At 38.3% G+C, this 14,801-nt stretch overlaps 1 protein-coding gene and 1 pseudogene across 7 annotated transcripts in view; both read left to right on the forward strand.

Moving 5' to 3' along the window:
• Positions 1 to 14,801, forward strand: part of Nsmce2 (NSE2 (MMS21) homolog, SMC5-SMC6 complex SUMO ligase) — a 236,172-nt gene that overhangs the window by 26,564 nt on the left and 194,807 nt on the right. The gene's annotated exons all lie outside the window — the stretch shown is intronic.
• On the forward strand, positions 3,196 to 3,317 carry LOC141421780 (small nucleolar RNA SNORA51; annotated as a pseudogene).

The following is a 14,801-nucleotide window of genomic DNA, read 5'->3' on the forward strand; positions in this document are numbered from 1 at the left end:
TCACCTTAAATTTTTCTTAATGGGATTTTTGCTTATTGTAAACTGATTTTCAGAGGGAGATTACTTCCCCTGAACTCCATTAGCTTTTTTATTCTTTTGCCTGGTAACTTTAAAATAACTTTGTTAAAGTATAACTTACATCCTATATTATTCATCCATTTACATCAACCCTAAGGAGCCACTGATCAACTTTCTATAGCTGTATATTTTCCTGCTCTGGGCATTTCGTATAAATGGAATCATTCAATATGTGGTCTTTTGTGACTGGCATCTTAAGTGTAATGTTTTCACAGTTCATCTATGTTGCAGCATCTGTCAGTCAGCACCTCCTTTATTTTTATAACTGAATAATATCCTGTTGTGTATATATACCACATTTTGTGTGTCCACAAGTTGGTGGACATTGAGTTATTATTAATAAATCACTGTTTGGCTGTTACTAATATGCTAACAGCATTCACGTATGCTTAGGATCTCATTGTGGCTTTTCCTTGCATTTTTCTGTGATGGCTTATGCTTGTCTAATTGCCCTGGCTTGAACCTACAGCACAATGTTGAATAGAGACGGTGAGAGCAGACATTCTTATTCCTAATGGAAGGGCATCTACATCCAGTCTTGCTTTATTAGATCTATAATGTCATACCTAACCTCTCCCTTTCTCCTGCAGCGTCCCAGCATACTCTGTCCTGTTATGTGCAGGGAAGGGTGATTTTAAAGTGAGACGAAATTAATTGACAATTGGCACAACACACGAATAAGAAAGTGGAATGAAGCTGTCAAGGTGCTGTGACACAAAACTTTTTGCAGAGACATTGGGGGTACCATGGATTTAGTGGTCAATTCCAGCTGAGGACCTTCAGGAGAAATTTCATGCAGAAGATGACCACATTAAAGATCAGCAGGTGTTCCCCATAGAATGGGGGAGGGTATTTCTGAGGGATGCAAAGATGACAAAAGCTGTGAAAGAAAGATCTGAGATCTTCTTCTGTATGAAAGCTGACAAGTTCACCTGCCAGTTTTATGGGTACTGGCAAAAGTCAGGAGGCTTCTGAGTTGGAGATAAACAGCTTTATTTCTTGTCTCACAATGAGTAGTATGATTTTCACAGTTTACTTTTCTGCCGTGTGTGTGTGTGTGTGTGTCTGTGTCTGTGTCTGTGTCGGGGGGAGGCAGTGATATGGAAGGGCCCAGCAGGATACGGAGATTTTTGTAGTGGGTAGAAAACCCACTTGACCTTTGTCCTGAAGGAAGACATTATTTATATTATTTTGCTCTCTGCTTGGTAAGGAGACACTATCTCAGTCTTGTTCATGACTTAAAAAGATTGTCTAGAGCACAAGGACACTTAGTGCCTTTGCTCACAAGATGTGAAGAATGTGTAGGACTTGTGAAGAATTGTTTCCCCATACCTGGCAGATTAGGGAATTTGAGTCGGTCAAACTGAGATTGACTTTGGTTGAGGCCTTCCCAGGACTTTTACTACCGCAGTGTGGTAGAAGCTTCAGCACTTAGTTCTTTCAGAAGATATAGTTCATTTATGAGCAGGAAAGTCATGGTCACTGCTGGGTTTCTTCCCTCTTGCCCTTTTGCCCAAAAGGGAGCATAATACTTTGGTTGGCTTAACTGCATGCACACACACATCTCCTTTATTCCTTCCTCTCTTCGAGTTGATGTGAGAGTTAAGTTATATATATATATAATAGCTGTTTGCTATGCTTGGCATGCAGTATTCACATTTTACTGTCAGTTATTTTGTTTTTGACCCTTTGCAGATGAGAAAGTTTGATCCTTTGGAGCCTTTAGCTCTGAATTGTTTCTGTGCAAAATATAGACAGCCGTGAGCTAAAATGCAAGTTCTGCTATTCACTAGTAGAGTTTGATCCAATTACTTCACTACTTTGAGCTTCCTTCCTTCCTTTCCCTTTTTTTTTTTTTTTAGGGAAAGCAAAGATTTATTATTGCGCTGATAAGAGAAATAGACAGCCTAGCAACAAGGGAGATGTCACTGTCGCTGCACTACTGATATGGGGACAGGCTTTTATGGAGATTACTTGGAATTTCACTGATTGTTTCTTTCTCACGGGACTTGTTGATTGGTTGTTTATCAGAACATGGTTTCAATGTAGCGTGCACAGGAATATCTCATGAACTCGGCTTTCAATTGCTCATTTCATCTGGCCCATTTTGCATGCTTGTCTTACCTACCCATTTCACCTGGCCCTTGGTGTTTTTCTGTCTGCCATATCTCCTTAAAAGGGGGAGCCTCTTCCCCATTTCCTCCTGACAGAACAACAATACCAATCCTGGTTTAAGTGGAGCCAATATCTCATCACTTCCTGCCTATCCTCCGGAAGAGGATTATGGAGCAGTCTGCAGAGATGTCATGGGGTCTAGTTGAATACCAGAATAAAACTGTACTGGAAGCCTGGTTCAGGGGAACAAGAGTTACTGGGAGGTTCCCCTACCATCATCTGTAACTTTATGGCATAGAGGTAGGAAGAAACAAATCTGGTTAGAAGGTTAATAAAGCAAGCTCCAGTGGTGAAAAGAGTACACTTGAAGTCCCCAAAAGGGGACAAGCCAGGATAACCATTACCGTGTATTTTCCCATGATAGCTACCCTTGAGTGGCCTGAAGTCTTGAGTTGAGAAGCCTTGTTGGTTGACTTATGGATGTTATTTTAAATTTATCCTGATTTATTAACCCAAAAGTAGCAGTCTTCCCCAAGCATAGCACAGATTCCCTCTTGGGCAGCAATGAGCATATATAAGGCCCTTCTGTAACACCATGGTTATTAGAGAGTTAATTTGTTCCTGTGAATCCACTCTTGTCTTGAGCTGTTTGTCTCTGAATGGTTCCTTGTCTCCAGGATAAGCTTTGCCCCATAGGTTTTTTCCTTGTTATAGGATGAGAGGCCCTGATAAGCCCCGGTTGGAGGGGAAGTGACATACAGGTCTCGTGGCAGTCAGTGCCAAGAAGACCCTTTTAGGCCAAATTTAAGCCACAAAGTGATTTAGAAGTGCCTCTTAGGCTGTAGTCAATTACGTTTAATTTTATCTATATTATAGGTGACATCCTAGTATCTCCAAAATGTTACTCAAATTGTTACTGTTGGAAGTTGTACTTCTGTAGAATAACAACAGGCAACAGTTGCAAAGTTTTATAAGAAAAATACAAAATAAAACCCAACATAAGGCCTCCTGGTGCTTACCATAGGCTGTGTTCTTACACTGTATAAAAATAGGAACAAAATAAACTTATGTACCCCTCAGCTCAGGCCCTGTGCCTGGTCTGTATTGTGATTGGGGAGACATGAGTGGGAAGGAGGAAAAAAAAGAAAAACCAACAACCTGACAGAAGCAAGTATTTCAAAGCTAAATCTGATATCCTACATTGAGGGTAAGTGTCTGATATCCCATGTTGGAGGGGAAAGTGACAAGTCAGGTGGGAGTTAGTGCCAATAAGACCCTTTTTGGCCAAATTTAAGCAACAAAGAGATTCAGAAGAAGTGGAGAGTCATCCTCCATGAGCCTGACTGCAGTATTCCAGATGGATCAAAACTGTAATGATAAAAGGCAGAATAGCTCTGATTAAAATTTTAAAAACAGCAATTGACAAGACACTCTAGTTATTTTCATTATATACAGCATTATAGGGTAATAGTAATTGACTATATTATGTCAGGACCATCAACTGTTCTTGTTACAATTAGGAACACATGGACATGAGCTGGCAAAAGGACTTATATTACTAACAGTTTTCATTTAGAAGACATCAGTTTAGTAAAGTGTTTTTATTTTTCTTAAGCATTGCATCCTGGAAGGCTTATATATTTGGGGAATATAAATACATTTAATGTACAAAGGAACTGGCAACAATTAGCATCATAGCTACAGAGATGTCATATGTATACGTACAAATTTAGTTTTTATCCTTGGAATAATCAGCCTCCTTTTCCTTGCATGTAAAATATGGGCATGTCTCTTTTTTCCTGTTTGTTCCTGGTTTGAAACAGTTACACACTATTTTTTTGTGTGTGTGCAGGATTTATGTTTAACCTTGGCTGATCAGCCTGTAAACTCTTGTTTTGTTGTAAAGGGAATTAGTGGAAAACTAACTTAAAATGTGTGTGCTACTGTTAGGACTGGGAATGGCACTGAGAATGTGTGTTGAGGTCAGGGTAGTTCATGATTCTGAGGACCAGGTGTGTCTGTGTGTACATTGGCAGGGGGAGATAATGCCCCCTCTTAATAGGAAAAAATGACCTGATGTGGTTTAAGAAGCAGAAATATGTTCTGGTTTCAGGAAAATTAGCATGAGGTTTAATTTCAAGCAAATGGGATCAGCACCTCTGGAATAGATTTAAATAGATGTTTAAACCAGTTAACACAAAAAAATTCTGTAACATTACATAGAAGTTTCAGTTTTTGTTAGTATTCTTTCTCTGTTCTCTTGCAATGGCAATTCAGAGTTCTTAAATAGTTCTGGAGTTTGTTATGTTTAAAAGAACTACCTTGAAGCCAGATGTGGTATAATCTTGGCACTAGAGAGTCTGAGGCTAGCTGTGCTATATAGCAAGACCCTTATGTCTCAAACAAACAAAAAAGAATTACCTGTAACTTATCTTTGTTCTTTCAGTACTGAGTTTATGAGGGGTGGGGGATCTTGGCTAAAACTTAATAATATTGAAATGGGTAGTGATGGTATTTGTAATTTATTTCTAATTTTGTAATTTCCAGAGTGCACTATGTGCCTTTCTTCAGGTAGTTAGTAATTGAGAAACAAAATCCACATTGTACTTCCTCTATTGAACCGGACAAGAATCTTGTATCTAATCTTTGCAGTGCCCAGAAACCTCTGAAATCCAGGTGGTTGACAAGGAAGTCACGCAGGTGTTTCAGTTAGTTGACTGTAAAGCAGTTTCTTTCGTTTCCTTTTTTATTTTTTGGTTAACTGATTATGTTAGTAATTTAGTTTTCATTTGTGTATTTGACAAATATTTGCATTTACTCCAGTGGTACTGTTTTTGCTTTTTATCCTTACTTACTTACTTACTGTTAACAACATCATCAGTAGAGAACTTGCCAACAAATAAGTGAAATTCTTCATAAGTTCTGCTCACATTTTAATATAGGTACAGCCCAAGCAAAACAAGAGTCTGCTGTGTGAACAGGGATTTTAATTATTGTGGTTTTATTTTTTTTTTTTTTTGTGGTGGGGTACTGGGATTTGAACTGAATCTAAACAGGCAGTCTACCACTTGAGCCATGCTCCCAGCCATGTTGTTCTATGTTTGTTTAATAGTTTTGGCTGGTCGCAATTGAACACCATGGGAATATATTTCCCCAAAATAAATCCAAAATATGCATTATGTGTTAGATTTTAACAAGCGACTGAGTTGCTGTTTCTTTTTCATTAAAAAAACACATTTTAAATTGGGATCAGGAAAAAAAATGAGATAAGAAATCCTGCATTTCTTGGCGTACTGAGTATTTATTGTGTGCTGGCGTAAGTGCTCTCCACTGGTGGCTCCAGCAAGAAGTCCTTCCCATGGTGCCCACCCTGTTCCTCACACCAAGAGCTGGAGCTTACTGGGGTAATTTGCTAAGCAGCAATAATGAAATTGGTACTGGGAGTGGAATTTGAATCTATTTGTCATATTCTCATATTGCTGTATAGCAAATGTCCCCAAAACTTAATGTGATAAAAACAACCGTTCTTTTTAAGAAAATGTCTCAGACTCATTGTGTTGGCTGAACTGAGCCAGAAGGTTCTCCTACTCCATGTGACGGCAACCACTGGGCTTGGGACTTGCCGGGAGGCTCACTCTCATGTCTGACAGTTAGTGCTGACTGCTGACTGGTTAATCAGCTGGACTTGTCGACCAAAGCCCTATGACTGTCCATCAGTATGGCCTCTCCTTGTGTCTTGGCTTTCTCCCAGCATTGTCACTGGATCCTACGAGAAAGGAATAGGGTTAGGGTTGTGGCTCAAGCAGTGGAGCACCTGCCTAGCAAGCATAAGGCTCTGAGTTCAAACCTCAGTACTGCCAAAAAATAAATAAATAAATAAAAAACAAGGAAGGAAGGAGAGAGAAAGAAATTGCCTTGCAAGTCACAGATGTAACTCTCACCATATGTAGTTATTTAGAGCAGTCATAGGGTCAGCATCAACTCACAGACAAAAGAAAGAAGCTATACCTTTCATTGAGGGGGTGGCATTTATAAAGGGACTGAATGAATCAATAATGTAAGTATTTGAAGACCATTTACAACCTGTACCACATATTAGAAATATAGCAGTAACTCAAGTAGACATGGCTGTTGTTCACCCAGCGGAAGCTGGGGAGAATAGGACTTAGGAAAGGCCCAGAATAGTGATGATAAGCTCCTAGGAGTCAGAATAAGAGTCTGAACTTTATCTACAGCGCATGAGAAACTATTACAAAGTGTTTAAAGTAGGAAAAGGGTGATTTGCATTTTGCATTACTTCTCTGGCTACAATATGGGACATGGCCTTGTAGGATTGAGCCTGGAGGTAGCACCAGTGGGAGGCTGTTGCGATAGTCCTCAGACATTAGGTAGTAGCACTTGGACTAACTAGGAAGGTGGTATGGGGTTAGTGAAAATTAAGTAGATTCATAGGAGATAAAGGAGGAATATTTGATGTACCCTGATGCTTTGCTAAGTATGGAACTTGAGGAAAAGGGAGAAGTTAACAGTGATGCTCAAATTTCTGACCTAAGCCATGTGAATAGAAGCCCCATTTTTTATTATTAGCATATTATTGTTTTGGGGGGGGCATTGTGATATTTACATAAATGCTTACAATCTATCTTAATTAGATTCACCTCCTCCCTGTTTCTCCTTTCTCCTCCCTCCCCCCTTCTGAGAACAATTTCAGTAGATTTTGTTGTTCTATTTTCATACATGAGTACAGGATACTTCCACCATATTCACAGAGGCCCCATGTTTTAAGATGGTGTATTACTTCTGCTATTGCTGCTGAAACAAATTTTTGCAAACTTAATGGGTTAAAATAACACAATCTTCAAATACGTGACATGGGTCTTATGGGCTAAAATCAAGGTGTCAGTAGGGTTGTGTCTTTCTGGAGGCTCTGGGGCAGATTCATCTTGTTCTCTTTTCCAGCTCCCAGAGGCTGCTCACATTCCTTGGCCAACACCTCCTCTTTTCAAAGCTGGCAGTGGCCAATCAGTTTTTCTCACTGTGCATCACTGTGCTATTGATTCCTGCTTTTCTCTGTCACTAATAAGGACCCTTGCAAGTACATTAGGTCCTGTGGGCAATCCTAAATGATCTCCCTATTGCCCTGTCACTTGATTGGCAATCACATTTCCATCTGCAACCTTAACTCCTATTTTCAGAGCAACATAATATACTTAAAGGGTTAGAGGGCTGTGACATACTCATCTTGGGGGGTTGTTTTGGGAATGTAGCACAGGATCATGTTTTGGAGGATAGATGAGTTCAGTTTTAGACATGCTCTCTAAGGAGGTGACCAGTAAGCAGTTGGTCTTTGAGCGTAGGATAAAGATTTAGAGTTAAAAAAAGGACTGCACAAAGGAAATGAACAGTGGAATGAACATGTTTCTTATGGGGACTGTGTAAAATGAAGAGGGTCTGGGCAGGGTGCTGGGGGGTCAGGGAAAGTGGCAGACAGTGAGGTCAAAGAGGAGCTACTGCAGGATGGGAGGAAATCTAGAAGATCTTTTTTTAAAGCAGATTGGTTGTCACTTTTGTGGATACACTATCATTTCCCTGAAAGGATGTTCAAACAGCTGAATTTTTTTTGGCAATACTGGGATTTGAACTCAGGACTTCACACTTGCTAGGCAAGGCGCTTTAGCACTTGAGCCACTTCACCAACCCTTAAACATGTTCTTTGTTACACACTTCTATTTTAGATAGGCAGGCGTGTGACCAAAAAAAGAAAAGAAGTCACTTGTCTAAGATATTAATAGAAGTGCTTCTTGATTAATCAGTTTATTTGCCACACTCTAACCTGAGTCTGTTGAATATTTTCTTTTTCTTTTGAGATGGTATCTAGTTATGGACTGGCTTTGAACTCCTGAGCTCAAGTGATACTCTTGCTCCAGCCACCAAAGCAGCTGGGACTATAGACGCTTGCCACAATGCCTAGTTTAATCTTTTTTATTTTGAAGATGATGTTAGGCAGAGATTTGTTGGTATGTATGTGTACGTGCATCTGCACATGCATTTGTGTGCATCTGGGTGTTTCATTGGTATTCTGAATGCTGAGGTACAGTTGCTGGAATAATGTCTGACCAATACCTGATTTACATGTAAGTAAAATTCTTGATACTAAGTAACAGAGTTAAGAATTATTTTAAAAATTATGTAGAGTTTTCTAAATGCAGTTTTACCTCCATTTGCAATCTCTTTCACCTCATTTTCCTCCCTCTCTCCTTTGTTTTTTGTTTTGTTTTGTTTTTGTCAGGGCTGGGAATTGAACTTGTGGCCTCACCCTTGCTAGGCCACTTGCTCTACCAGTTAAGCCACACACCAGTCCTTTAGTTTAGTTTGCTTTTGAGATAGGGTCTCACACTAACTTTGCCTGGGCTGGCCTTGGACTGATATCCTTCAACTTCCGTCTCCTGAGTAGCTGAGATTAAACACATGTACCGCTATACCTATCACTCTCACTCCTTTTATTTTTTTAATAGCCTCTTTATTTTGGAATAATGTTGGATTTACAAAACGCTGCATATAATACAGAGAGTCCCCAAATTCCCTTACATAGTTCCCTCAGTTTTTGGAGATCTTATATTTGCATGGTACATTTGTCAAAATTATGAAACAAATTTATTACATTACTATTGCCCAAACTGAACAGTGAAGTCTGGATTATATTTGGATTTTATTGATGTCTTTTTAAAACACATTTTCCAGGATGCCACATTGTACTTAGTCATAATCTCTTTAGTTGTTTCTCAGATTGTTTCATTTTCTCTTGTTTTAATAACCTTGACAGTTTCCTTAGGTATTTTGTAGAATTTCCCCCCAACTGGAATTTATCTGATGTTTTTCTCATGAGTAGAATGGGGTTACATGTTTTTGGAAAGAAGAGCACAGAGGTCAAATGTTCTCATACATCATGTCAGGGACTAGTGTCATCACCGTGTCCAGTCATATTTACTTTGATCACTTGGCCCCAAGCAGTGTTAGGTTTCTTTACTATAAATGTGCTTTTCCCCCTAACCCTTCTATCTACTATGTTTTAGAAGCAAGTCCCTAACTGTACCCACATTCTAGGGAGGGAGTTAAAATTAAGCTTTATTCCGTAGAAGGCTTAGTATCTACATAAAGTATTGGAATTTTGTAAACAATTGTACTTTCCTTACCCTGGTCCCAGAATCTGTTTCTCCAAGGGTCTCTGGTACCTTCTATTGGAAATGGTATTTAGAAACCAAAGTCTGGACTCTAGGTGTACTTGCTGCCACCAGAATGTCACTGTTTAAGCTTTTAGAGACAGGGCAAGGAAGTTCATATATGTATACTAATGCATGTATGCACATCTATTTGTCATTATTTCTGTATCTATCCATTTGGATCTGATTTCTTCAACTGTAACCTAGTATTTCCTGGTTAAATTCTAGACTTTACCCCTTGCTTATCTGTAACTTCTCTCCAACATTAAGAAATGTGGCTTCCACATTTCGTTTGCTTATTTGTTTAACCGCAATAAACATATAAAGCAGTTGCAGAATTATTAACTCATGCCTCTGTGGCAAGCAACTTTAGCCAGCTCAAAGTTTTCAGTAGAAACACCATTTCTTTTTTTTAAAAAGTTGTTTTTTGACAGTACTGGGATTTGAACTCAGGGCTTTGCACTTGCTAGGCAGGCTGTCTACTGCACGAGTAAAGCCTTTATCCACTCCTTTTTGCTCTGGTTATTTTGAGAGTAGGGTTGTGCTTTTGCCCAGGCTGGCTTGGACTGTGATTCTCCTAGTTTAGGCTTCCCACTGCAGTTGTGATGACAGGTGTCATCCCAACTTATTTCCGTTGAGATGGGGTCTCACAGACTTTTTTTGCCTGAGCTGGCCTGGAACAGCAATCTTCCTGATCTTAGCCTTCCAAGTAGCTAGGATTATAGACGTGAGCCATCAACACCTGACTTAAAATATTTTTTATTGGTGTATGCTACACATAGTAAGGAGTTTTTAGGTACAGTAGGGAGAGTACTTGGGTGAAGAGAGGGTGAATGGAGGAGATAAAGGTGAGGGAATGTGGTTGATAGACTTCGGCTACATATATGCAATAGAATGATGAATCTCTTAGAGTTACTTTAAGTAGAGGGGAGATGGAGGGGGTGATCTAACCAATATACAATTTAAGGCTATTTGAAATTGTCACAATGACTCCCCCTCTGTACAACTGAATATATACTGATAAAAATGAAAAAAGTTACACATAGTAAGGGGTTTTATTATGACATTTCCATACATGCATGTAATGTACTTTGATCGTATTCATCACCTCTATTACTCTTTCTCATTTTTCTCCTCTGGAGTTCTCCTTTTCTTCTCTCCTTTTACCTCCCCAGGAGCCACCTTTTTACTTTTATGACCTTGGTTTGTTGTTATTGTTGTTTTATTTTCCCTTAGTTTCCACAAATGAGAGAAAATGTGATACTTGTCTTTGTGTGACTGGCTTCTTTCACTTAACCTGGGGCGAGGCACAATGTCAGTGTGGTTTGATTTGCATTTCCCTAGTGACTAAGGATGTTGAACATTTCTTCATGTGTTTATCGGCCATTTGTAGTCATTCATTTGAGAAGTGTCTGTTCATTTCATTTGCTGAACTGGATTTATTGGTTGGGTTATTTGTTACTTTGGTGTTTATTTTTTATTTTTATTTTTTAATCCTTTATACATTCTGGATATCAGATACACCATGTCAGATGAATATCTGGCAAAGATTTTCTTCTATTCCATTAATTGATGTGTCTGGTTTTGTTACCATTGCTCTGTAAGCTGAGTAATCTTTATTTGTTTATTTTTAATGACATGCTGTCTGCCAGCAATGATGTTCTAAGACAAGCTGAGGCCAGGATTTTGAGTGAGGCCTTGGTCAGATTAATAGGTCAGCAATCAGAGAATTTTCTGCTTTCAGAGGTCAGGATTAGCCTTTAAAACAGGAATCTTCAGTGGTCAAGAGTTTGGAGGACTTGGGTTTCTATTTGGCAGATACCAAATCTAAGGCAAAGAGCTGCATCATTACATCAGGATATAGATATTGAAATCTAAATAGAAGGACCATATCAGGTGTGCATGGGACTTAAGCACAGGTATAATACTGTGGTAGCTGCAGTGAGTTTGGAAATGGAAAAACTGCTTGAGACTTTTAAGTACCTAAAGGGAAAGGTTCTGTCTCTTCACAACTGCTATAGAAAAGTCTCTCAGTCTATGGTGTTTAGCATCCTGCCTTAGAAATACTTGGGGGTATTTCAGAGCCCAGGAATCTGTGCTTGAAACAAGTATCCCAAGTAATTCTCATATATTCTGAAGTTTGAGAACCCCAGACCTAGACTCTGAATGGTGAAATGCCTTGTGTAAGTGTACCCTGTGTGTTTACTAAAATGAATTGTAGATCACTTATGATACCTCCTGGTTAGGAAGCTGACATTGCAAGTGGTATTAGTAGAAATATGTAGTACTTACTGTTTTCCATGCTGGGCTCTATAAGCACACATTGCAGTTATCTAATTTATATGAAGACACTCTTATTATCCTATTTGAACAGAAGATAGATAAAATTAAAGTTGAGAAGTTGAGATTGCAGAAAGTTCTGAAAGGGAGATCCAGAATTCTAACTCAGGCAGCCTACCTCCAGAGTCCTTGTTGTTTGTTATCGACAGTGTGTATGCAAAACTTTGGGAGATTTATTCCCTTTATCCCCACAGTTTCACAGATAAATTAGCTAGCACAAGAAAGAATGAGAGATTGTTAAAAATCCCACTGTTATTTTGGTGCTTCATCAACTAAAAATCTGTGTGTTCATATTCTTCTGTGTTCAACTCTCTGGGAGTCAGTGTTACAGCAAGGTTCCTGATTGAATCAGCCAAGGACAGTAATATCCCTGAAAACAAATGATAAATGGTTAGAGTACTTAATGTAATCTGGCAACGTCACATGAATATAAAAGTACCACAGAACATAAGAGTAAGATCCCAGCTTTATAGACTCTTAGGCTTGAAATGGACTTATAAGTCGTCTACTAAAATTCTTTTTCAAAATGAAGGAACTGAGCTCCAGAAAGATTAAGTTATTAACCTAAAGTCTCAGAGCCAATTGTTGACAGGCCCAGATTCAGTCTGCTATCATTTCTACTTTCATTCTGGTCTTCAGTATCTTTATGAAACACCCAAGAAATTTCTTAATTGGATCTTAAAAGTTCATCCATTTAGATGTGCCTAATTAAAAGTGGCACAGATGTCCACTGGAGCATGATAGTTTGTAGCTAAAATTAGTATCAAATCTAGCAAATTTGGAAAGAATGTTGGGTGCAGTTTCAAAAACAGATGTGAGTAAATGAGTAGGCTATTTAAGTAGCAAAACTTATTTTAAACACACACTTCTGTAGAAAGCATTGTTTATAGCACCTTACATCCAGTTTTGGTTTTCTAGCTTAATAAAGGCCTAAAATAATCTAGGAGTGTAAAAATAGGAAAATAGTTGATTGAGTTCTAGATTTGTTGAGAATGTTTTTGTCTTAAACTGTGAATTCAGAAAAAAATCTCAGGGAAAAGGCAATTTATGACTTTAAATCATACATTAAAACAGCGACTCTCAAATTTTATTATGTATCAGAATCACTTGGAAGACTTGCTAAAATACACATTGTTGGGCTCCACCCCCAGAATTTTATAAACAGTCTTCTGGTAATACTTGATAATTTGTGTTTCTCACATTTCAGGCAGTGTGGATGCTTCCCTGATCTGGCAAACACGCTTTGGAAAACATTGGATACCTTGGTGATGTGATTCTAGACTTAAAGGTTGAATTCTTTGGTATTTGTTTTATTAAAAAATTTCTTCTGACATGTTTGCATACTTTACTTAAAATCAAACCAAATCGCTGGTATAACAGTGCAGATGTATAATTCCAGCACTCAGGAGATGAAGCTGAGACAGGCAGATCATGAGTTCTAGACCAGCCTCCAGAAGAAAAAAAAATCATATGCTGACACTAAGACATTATGGCATGAATCTTTCTGAGTCATTATGATACAGGAACATTATGTTACATGTGTCTTAAATTGTATGGCTCACTGAAGTTCTTGAGTATTTGATATGTGTAGTAGAACCACTGCAGTACCTGGTACAGACCCTCTTCGTAATTTTAGCCATTCTAGTAGGTACGCAGTGGTACTTTTTTAGTTGCATTTTCTACTTTGCATTTTCCTAATCAATAAAATTGAGTACTTTTCATGTGTGTATTTGAGGTTCAGCTCTTTGGTGAAGTTTCTATTCATATTTTGTTCCCATTTGTTATTAGACTGTTTTATTTCTTTTCTTGCACTTTGAGTGCTCATTATATGTTCTGAATAGAAGTTCTTTATCAGATGCAGATACTTCTTCTCCCAGTCTGTGCTGTTAATAGACAGTTTTGAAGAGCAGTAGTTTTTATTTTGATGACATCCAGTTTTACTAGTTTATTCTCTTGTATAATATACCAAAGGTTTTCTTCTTTAATTTTTGCTGGAAGTTTTATAGTTTTAGATTCTGCATTTATGTTTGCGACCCACTCTAACTTTGTTTTTGTATGGTACAAGGTATGAGGTATACATCAAAGTTTCTCTTTTTCTTTTTTTTAAACATATAGGTAGCCTGTTCTTCCAGCACCTCAGCACTGTTTGTTGAAAACACTCCTTGGTTGGCTGAATTGCCTTCCACCTTTGCTAGATTAGTTGTCCATGTATGTATGCTATGCATTTGTTTCTGGACTCTCTTAATCTCTTTGTCTATGTTTGTACCACACTGTCTTGATTACTGAAGCTTTATAATACACCTCGAAATTCGGTGGTATTATTCCTCCACCATTGTCTCTTTCCTTGTAGGGCTTTGCATTTCCATATGAATTTTAGAGTCAGCTTGTCGATATTTACAGATGTTCACTAAAAGTTGTGGTTGGTATTGTGTATTCTACAGCCTGGAAGTCTCCTTAAGATACTGAGTTGGATGTACTAATTAGAGGTGTACTTTCTGTGCTTCCACTTATCATCCTCTTTTGTTCCTTTCACAATGTTTAATGTCTTCTAACATTCTTTTGGTTGTTTAACCAAAAAGAATAAAAATCTGGTTCCTGTTACTCCATCTTGATCATAAGTGAAAATACCATAGCAGATTTAATAAACAAGTGTGTAACATCAGACTTGTATTTGAGAGAGTGGAAGAAGGATTAGAGGGAAGAGATATGGAAAAAGAAGTCACCAAGAAAGCAAATCAGTGAGCTGAGGAAGAAACAATAAAGATTAAAATTAAGGCCACCATGGTTGGAAAGGAGCTATTAGTTATTCTGGTGGGCAGAATTTGACAGATCTTCGTGACTAGGAGAATGCTAAGAGGGAGGAGTCTAAGATGACTTCAGGTCTTAGGTCTTGCTTATGCTTTGGTGCCTCTGTGGGATGTGATTGATGGGAACCTCCCATTTTATAAATATGACTGCACTGGAGTTCAAACCAGTTACTCAGTGAGTATTAATAGTTCTTTATTTATAATTGTTATCCCAAACAGTAGTGAGTGATCTTTCCCATTG

This window comes from Castor canadensis, chromosome 3, assembly GCF_047511655.1.
Source record: "Castor canadensis chromosome 3, mCasCan1.hap1v2, whole genome shotgun sequence".
NCBI classification, from domain to species: Eukaryota; Metazoa; Chordata; class Mammalia; order Rodentia; family Castoridae; genus Castor; species Castor canadensis.